Source organism: Lycium ferocissimum, unplaced genomic scaffold (assembly GCF_029784015.1).
Source record: "Lycium ferocissimum isolate CSIRO_LF1 unplaced genomic scaffold, AGI_CSIRO_Lferr_CH_V1 ctg23323, whole genome shotgun sequence".
NCBI lineage: Eukaryota > Viridiplantae > Streptophyta > Magnoliopsida > Solanales > Solanaceae > Lycium > Lycium ferocissimum.
Window position 1 is genome coordinate 1,324 of NW_026720902.1, and position 8,160 is coordinate 9,483.

The 8,160-nt window shown below is 34.4% G+C and overlaps 2 long non-coding RNA genes across 2 annotated transcripts; both read left to right on the top strand.

Moving 5' to 3' along the window:
* The first annotated feature begins 1,450 nt into the window (after positions 1-1,450).
* On the top strand, positions 1,451-3,462 carry LOC132043365 (uncharacterized). The gene is made up of 3 exons (XR_009411784.1): positions 1,451-1,504; positions 2,510-2,645; positions 3,419-3,462. It is a non-coding gene; the product is annotated as an uncharacterized LOC132043365 (long non-coding RNA).
* A 269-nt stretch (positions 3,463-3,731) lies between these two features.
* LOC132043364 (uncharacterized) lies at positions 3,732-5,659 on the top strand. The gene is made up of 4 exons (XR_009411783.1): positions 3,732-3,757; positions 3,872-4,001; positions 4,766-4,833; positions 5,467-5,659. It is a non-coding gene; the product is annotated as an uncharacterized LOC132043364 (long non-coding RNA).
* The last annotated feature ends 2,501 nt before the right edge of the window (positions 5,660-8,160 follow it).

Sequence of the window (8,160 nt, forward strand, 5' to 3'; positions counted from 1 at the left end):
ACCCTAAGTTGTTGGGATTGAAGTATAGTGGAGTTATCGAGACAATACAAAACGTAGATTTAAATTGAGGCTTATTTGACATAATTATCTCATGAGACTTGGTCTTACACCTTGAAGTTAACAACTCATTGTCATTGCCATTATTTTTACTTTTTGAACCCAATATTTTATCAATTTACTTAGGTTTTCGATTTATGGAAAAGCTGAAGCCTGGAGTGAGGAGGGCTTTCTATTATAGGCAGTGAGGAGGGCTTTCTATTATAGGCATTCACTTTGACAATTGACAAGGATCCCTCAGGATCATTTGATTTAACAAAATTTGTGCGTAGATTTATTGATTCTTGATTGTGCAGTTCTATATACATTCGCCTGCTAATTTATAATACCTTTACCATTTAAAAGACAAGTATTTGCCTTCTAAGTTAGTACTTGGAAGCTAATGTTAATATATGTGACTCTCTCTCAACTGTTTTATGGACCAACTGCTGCTACAATTTTTTATTTTTTTTTTAGTTCACGGACTAACTGCTGTTGAATTTTATTTTTTTGACGTATCTGCCTTTTCGGTAAATTGCTTTTGTACATGCATGTGAGCAGTTGTTACTATAATGGCATCAATTTTGTCTAAGAGATGGACCCATTCTTTATTTAGTTTCTGCAAAAAAAATTATGTTTCATGGATACACATCTTCTCTTTTAACCCCATTCCTTTTTTTTTTTTTTCCCCCTTCAAATTTTACAAATTAATTGAGCTGTTCAACAATGCAGGCAAGGAGACAACCTTGCAAATGACAGGAAGCAAAAAGAAGCAGCTAATATATCTAGACATACGTTGGCATCACTTTATCTGCAAATATGTATATTTGTGTTGTTGTATCTTCAACATGTATGTCAATTTTGAAGGTTCTCTCCTTAATTAAGTGTTGGAATTAGTACTTTGCTGATATTGACAACTTGAATTGAATCTCATTTGACATTCAACCCCTAAATACAGCTTTGTAAGTACGATACCTGATGCAATTTCTATTGAGTAACTGTTACTCTATACGTTGTATTATGGCATATTTACTCTATACGTTGTATTATGGCATATGCTACGTATCAACCATTTTACATATATGGCATCTGCTAGCTTTAACCCAATTAGCTTTATGTTTCTCCACGTGCTACTCTTTCCATTCTTTACTGCTATCCTTCCTGATCAAATGACTATGCAGGCATCCAAAGATTGAATACCGCTTGAAAATGTAAAATATTGAGCACAGGCCATGCCCATCTAGTCTCTACTATTATAGAAATGGGAGTTGGGGGTACGAACATGAGCGAACAAGGGCAATTTTGGAATTTCGGAAATTTTCAAGGGCAAATTTGGGAGTCTAATGCTTCAATAGATTTCACAAATTTGATATCATCTAGACTCTTCATCGTCTTCTTCCTGATAGCCTATTCCAAATTGCTGAAATTTGGGATTTGTCTTTCCATTTCTCAATTCTACGATTCCATGGTACGCTTTGCTTCTCTGACCGTCTTCTCTATGTCTTTCTTTTTCATTTTCTTTCTTAATTTTTTCTCAGTTCTTTCTTATGGCCACGGCAGGTTGGTTCATAAGATTGGACTTAGTGATTGAATTTATTTACCCTTTATTTTATAAGAAACACGTATAAAATGCATCAATTTTCGTTTTTGGGAAGGCACCTGTCTACCTTCTGCCTCTTTGTGGTCTTCAATGGATTTCTTTCAAAGTTTTTCCATTCTATTGATTTATTTCATAGATTCTCCCTTTTGGTTCTAATTTTTTATGGTCTCGGCTCAAAGTTCTGGTAAGTTTTTTGTCTGATTAATCTTTTGTTAATTGCACTTCTTTGTTGGTAACTTTTTTTTTGGATGGATTTATGTGCATGTCAGTAATTTATCTGTTTTGAACAAATATTTTCTTAAAGTTTATTCACTTCCTGAACTGCAGTTCTTTTTCTCCTTCACTGCTCTGAAGTATCAAACTTGCCGTTGGAAGATTAGGTCGTGACAATATCGATGAACATACTTTCATGGTCTTTTATATCTAAATCTAAATGCTATAAGAGTGGTTTATAGTTAGCGATAGTTTGTTTCCTAATGGCTGTATTTTTACTTTTTGCCCAGTTATTTAATTGTTTTAATTCTTAGTTTACTTAACATGATACAGATAAATCTAAGGTGCTTGATGATATGCCTGAAAGAAAATTGATGATTATTTTGGTAATTGAAATGTTTTAGGTTTCAACTGGACATCACATCATAGAAGATATACAGATGATAAACTTCAACAAGAATAGATTTTCCTGGTTTAAGCTAATGAAATTAATCTCTACCGATGGTTTCCCAGTCAATACTATTAAAATTACAACTACAAAAGAAATGGTATCTTATGTTTTGGTTAGCGTTCAACAGATGTTTAATAGGATTTGAAATGCATTGCCACTATGTATCAGCTAATGAGGATGAATGGGGTGTTTATGGTAATCTAATGCAGGTTGATGCTTTTCTGAAGATTTTTCCCGAGGTTGCACATGGCTGGTCTATGAGGTACAAAAATAAAGATGAAGTGGCTGTCAAATCTGCTGAAGAGCACACCAAAACATTTTGGGGTGGTTTAAGAAGCATCCCAAGTAAGTTGATCTCATTGTCATCATTCTGCTTTGCTTTGAATGCAATATTACTTAGTCTTTAGTTTAAAGCAGCACAAAGAATAGGAAATGCTCGGAACTTGCATTGCTTATTGTGCTCAATGGTTAAGTTTCATTCAAATTAATTAAAAATTAATCGTTTTGACAGAGTGTTTTGACAGACTGGAAGAGCTCATAAAGGTCTAATAAAAACTTGATTCTTCGTGAATATAGGAATTGAATGATATGCTTGTAGATTGCTTTCTGTCATTCTTAATATCTAGCCCTAGCCCGCTGTATTTTAGGAGCTTCTCTATTTCACACAAGAGGCTGTTCTACAAAGTGCTTCGATTTAAAAAATCATTAGCATCAATGTATTTACTATAATGTCTTCTTGAAGGTGGCTAATATAGGTGAAGTCAATTTAGTGATAGAAATGTAAGTCCGACTTAAACAGGTAGTAATGTTTATAATTCCATAGAGAAAGGAGATGAAAGTGTAGGTCAAAGAGATCACATACCACAGAAATATGGTCACCAGTCATCTTTTCCTAACCATGATATGATATGATAGTTCAACGTTTTGCTCAATTCTTTGTACACGCCTTAGTTGGGGATCTACCGTCAAATTTAACTTTGTGTGTGTCATATCTAGAACTTAGCAAGTGAAATTTAATTTTTCTGTTTTGTTTTTCCTGGCAGTATGTGCTTCTATAATTAAGTTATTATACGTTAATGAATAAGATGGGCCCATGACTCGCCCCATGATTTATGCAGCACCGAGGTGATAGTATATGTTTTGTTGTCGTCCAGACACATGTCTGCTTGATAGGGCGCAGTCTTAGCCTTCCCTGACCAGGATCGCTCCCACACCTGTAGCATTCGTGATCGGACTCCTCAACTGTGTATCGATCGAAAGGCGGGCCGGGGCCTCTGGCTCAGGATCAGGTGATCAGGTGAGGGCGCTAGTGGAAGGGGCTTTAGGTGGACTGATTTATTTGGTGATTTATTTCGAAGCAGTTCCCCTCCTAATTCCGAAGCCAGTGCCAACCAACCGGCCCCGGACTCTCCCAACCCTGGTGAACCCGCAGAACTGCAGACAGCTCATATTAAGAGGTTAGAGAATGAACCTTTTGCTTCCCCATTAAGTTAAAAGTGTTTTTTCAAGTTGCTTTAATTTTAATATTAATGGTCGTGATATTTCATTTATTGAAATTTTGATATTTATAGCATATGAAAGGAGTGGAAGGTTCCTACTGGTCCGGGGCACATTGGCATGTTATTTACGAGGAAATGGTTGCAAGATGGCAACAACATAACGTGACAAAACTGTCAACAAAGTAACTCTTTTTATGTTGAGGTAAAATAATATGCTTCTCTTTTCTATTTTTCAATGTAATGATTTCTTCTATGATAATTGTGTATTAAATATACTTGTGATATCGAGTATCTTGAATTTTTCTATCAAAGAGTTCTATAAATAAATAAAAATTCGTTAATCATCGACAAATTTGACTGACTTATAGCTTCGCAAAGGCAAAAGTTGATTAAGTAAGGGGTACATAAATGTATTAGTCTATTATTAGGTATTCATCATTTGTAAGGTTCTCAAGATTCAAAAATGAAAGACTGCAGTAAATTCTATTTCGAGTCTTGGTAATTGCTTCATCCCAATGAAAAGCACATGAAGAAATCTACCTCGACTTATCAGACAGCTTGAAATTAGTGAAGTAATATTTTCTGAGGGAAGGAACCATTACAGCTGCAAATGAATTTTGTGTTGCTAGCTAACTTTTCATAGTCATGACTATGCCACTATTGGCAATAGAGACACCAATTGGCTTTTTCAAGAAAATGAATATTGAAAAACTTGAAACTAACAGATACCTGGGTAATTCTAATTCTGCTATTATTCATTTATTTGCACTTCTTAACTTTTGAAATTCTATTCAATAAGTATCTTTCTGTACCTCATTATTTTTGGTCTTTGCCATCAGTTGGAGTTACCTTTTCTATATTAGCTATATTTACATCTTGCAAGTAATAGCATGTTTTCCCCATAGCCTGCCAGGAATAGAATAGCAGACACTTTACTTGATCTAACTTATCCTTTACCTAATGTAGGCATGGAATTTATGTGCTAGCTTTTATCTGCTAACTGCTCATTGGAGGACGTTAAATAGTCTTATGAGGTGAGTATCTAACAACTATGGACAGATAATGAAAAAATATTCTGAGATAAAACCTTCGAGTGATATGGTAATTGAATTTTTCATTTTTTTTTTTTTAGCTCTTTATCTTTTCCGAGTAATATTTATCTTGCGTAGTAAGTTGTCTGCCTACCTAATATGATTCAAATAGATGTGTTCTTACGAATATACTTTATGATAGCCATCTGTAGACACTTATAGAACTTTACACAAAAGGCGACTTTTTTTTTATTAAACCATGTAAGAGTTAAATCTGCTGGATAGCCATACGATATATATCTGTAGACACTTAGAATTTTACAAAAAAGGCGACTTTTTCAATGAAACCATGTAAGAATATTATCCGTTTATGTTCATCTTTCTTCTCCATATCAAAATGTTCTACCAGTAAGAGCTGGTGCTTTTTAGTGCCACTTTCTAATTATGTCCTCCACTCAAATATCATTGAATAATGTCTTTCTTGATTTCTTCCTAACTGGTTTTGCAACTTAAAAGAAGACAAAGATGCCTCCTCTTCCTTACATACTTCTTGGAGAATACCTTAGTTTTCTTCTTGAAATTATCTTACACCACGACGCTTTCCATTATTTGCAAGCTAAATGTTCATAAATGCAGGAGTATATTTCTTTAACAAGGAGATCCACTAAGGTTGTTGCTACTGTTTTTCCAGATTCAGTATATCTCCAAATATGAGGATATCTCCTGTACACGAGAATCTGACGTGCCTTTCTTTTTGAACTTCATAGTAGTACCTAATTTAGTTTTGTTTCTAACTGTACCATTGTTGCGACAATTTATGTATTATTACTTGCGGAGAAGTCGTACGACATCAACAACAACATACCCGGTGTGAAATCTCACAACTGGGGTTCGGGGAGAAGTATTGTGTACGCAGACTACCCATACCTTTGGGAGGTAGAGAGCCTGTTTCCGTGTAGAATTTGTTATTAGGATTAAATAATAAGATATAACAACTTAATATAACTAATTATGAGGTAACGAAAACAAGATATAACTGGTAAGAATTTCAGAAGTAGAATCTTTTGGTCAGCTGTGAATAGAAGGCTGGGAAGGGAGGTAAGCAAAAGCCTTGCCTGAGAAGACTAAAGTATGAAAAATGATGGAAGTGGAAGTAAGAAATGACTATGAAACTTTTAGTTTCTAGATATGCATCTCTAGATGCTACTGTATATCCTAAAAAGTCCAGAAGGAGGGCCTAAAATTTGTTTCTGCTGGAGCTTGTAATTTTTCTACTTTACTGTCGCATTTAAATGATACATTGATTTAGGCGGAAAACTTAAACATTGTATGACAGAGAACATTTAAAGTCTTGTTGCATGATTCAAATTTCTTTCACTGTGGCACATGATTTGAGAAGTTAACTGTGGAACCTAAAGTCTATCTGCAGCTGATAGAACTGGGCTTCTTTCAGTTTTTGCTTCTCAGATCTTTGCCACTAATTCATTAATTTGTTCTTGAGTTTGTTCAGTTTTATTTTCCGTCTCTTATTTAGTTTATTGATTAGGCTATCCAAGCTGTCTGATCTAAACATGGTAGCTTATTGTTTGAACCATTTCAGACTGCTGGAAAAGGTTGGCTTGTGGAGACGTTGGAAGTGGCTACTTGGCTGAACTGAGTCGAACCAAATGTTACTTTGCTATGGAAGTCACAGATAAAGTATCTTTAGCCAGCCGCCATGACGCTTCTTCGTGCTCAGACCAAAAGAGAAATTTTACAATCCCTTGATCATCTTTTTCTTCCATCACTCTACAGACACTTCGAGACTGATAAGTTGTCATGTTTAGTCATGGATTCTACCCTGGAGGGGATCTCCACACTCTTACGCAGAGACAGCCAAGGAAATATTTTTCTGAACAAGCGGTGAAGGATAATCTCCTTTCAGTCTTTGGAGTATGATTTTCCTATTGATACTTTCTGAGTTCCACGTCCAAAATCCAAATGCTAAGTAAGACCAAAAACTTCAAAACTCAAGTGTTGTTGTCTCTTGTGGATAGACTTGATAACACAATTAGAACTCTCTGGTAGTTGAGCAAGTGATTGCATTAGCGGTGGTGGCTTAGTGTTATCTTGTGTCTCGCAAGAAATTTAACCGTTGACATGGGCTTGATATAATCAATTCGAAACATGTGTTGCATTTATTTGCTTGGTATAAAAATTAATATGAAGAGTTTTTTTTTTTCTTTCTATTTGATGACCCCTCTAATAAATTTCTTTGTTCATGATATTTTGCTGAACAAGCATGACGATCTACAAATTGCCTATTGTACATAGTGATGTTGGATCCAAATCCAATGATTCATATATACAGCTCTTATTTGTATCAACATTAGTACTTTCAGCGCTTTTTTTTTTTTTCTTTTGCCTCTGCGTATCTGCTTGGTAGCCGATCGAAGCCAATCATCTCTATTGTATAAAGTCTAGAACGAGTTTTCTATTATATATCAATTACGGGAGTTAGAGGTAAGGTACGCGTACAATCTACCCTCTCGGATACATTGTGGGACTCACTTTGATATGTTGTTGATACCACTGGGTATGTTGTTGTTGTTGTTATCAATTCTGGAGTTAACAAGGCGTATTTACTAACAATGGAGCAATGTGGCATACCAAAGTGCAATCCCTTTGTCCTTTTTGTTGTTTGTCTGATAGAGTTGATGCTATTCCTGTAACTAAAATTCTCTACCATTCTTCCTATAACTTGAACTCCTATCATTAGGCTCAAAGTCTTCATCTATGTTATTGGGCCCGTGCTGCACGCCATCTATTTTCTATTACATATACTAGTCATATATGCCAGTGCGATGCATGGGCTGAACATGTTTATTCACTTTAATTAGCCTGTCTTTAAGGTTTGTATTTTGTAAATAATTTTTAAAAATTTGTCATAATCATGACGATGAAAGTTGTTCATCAATGTGAAAAAGAAAATTAGTAAGAAGGTGAGGGAAAATTAATATTTTGATTAGATTTTTTCTTTTAAATTGTTTAATATCTTATATGTATCTTTGACAGTGATATCCATCTCCATCAATTAATTGTTCGGATCCAAACATAGAACCATTGTCGTATATATTGGTTTTTTTAAAAAAGCAAAATTAATAAAATATTTCTATTAAATTAATTAAAAAATATGAGGAAATAAATATGTCGGATAATTAAAATTGAAGTGCATACGTATATGAAATAAATATTAAGTATTATGACATATTAGAAATGCGATATATTATATCATAAATCACCAAATTTTAATTTCGAAATGAAAATATAAACTAATACATTTTATAAATA